Below are 760 nucleotides of genomic sequence, written 5' to 3'. Positions count from 1 at the left end.
AAACAAACAAAGACTAAACACCAGATATATATGAACCCCCTTCCTTCTTTTTTTTGTCATCGGGAGAGAGATATAATTAGATCGTCTATCAAGCTGCCCTCTCATCCCATTGAGGGGGGGGGGGGGTATGGGGAGACGGGGAGAGGGTAGGGTGGAAGGAGTAAGGGGTAAGGAAGAAGGAAGGAGAAGGATGGTGAGGAGGAAGAGGCTCAGAAAGAGTGGATAGGAGGAAGGGGAAAAGGGTAGATGGCTAGGAGGAGGATGGTAGGATGATGGGGAAAGGGGGGGGGGGGAAGAAGGAGGATGAAATTAGAGTGGGGGGAGGAGCTAGGGGGGGATAGGATAGGATGAAGGTGGGAATAGAGGGAGGGCTAGAAGGAGGAAGAGGTTTAGGAGGCTAGGAGGATGAGGCTGGGAGTGGGAAGGAGGCTGATAAGATAGGGCTATGAGTGGGGGGGGGAGGGTTAGACTGAGGCTGATAGGAGGGGGGGGGGTAGGAAGACGATGGTAGGATGTATCAAAAGAAGGGAGGTTAGAAGGACGTGGGTAGGATGGGGCAAGGGATGGGGGGGGGGGAGTCAGAAGCAGCGTCATAGTAGTTTTAGTAGTGTTTAAATAGATGCTCATTCTACATTATATCTGTAAATGCTCACCAATAGACACGCATGCTTACACGTAATCATAGTTGATTTCCCTTACACACTCGTACTAACTCTTATGTAGTTACCATCGTTTACACGCGCATAAACACTTTCATCCT

This window comes from Penaeus monodon, chromosome 29 (genome assembly GCF_015228065.2).
Source record: "Penaeus monodon isolate SGIC_2016 chromosome 29, NSTDA_Pmon_1, whole genome shotgun sequence".
In the NCBI taxonomy this organism is placed as follows: Eukaryota; Metazoa; Arthropoda; class Malacostraca; order Decapoda; family Penaeidae; genus Penaeus; species Penaeus monodon.
This window is presented reverse-complemented; position numbering follows the sequence as displayed.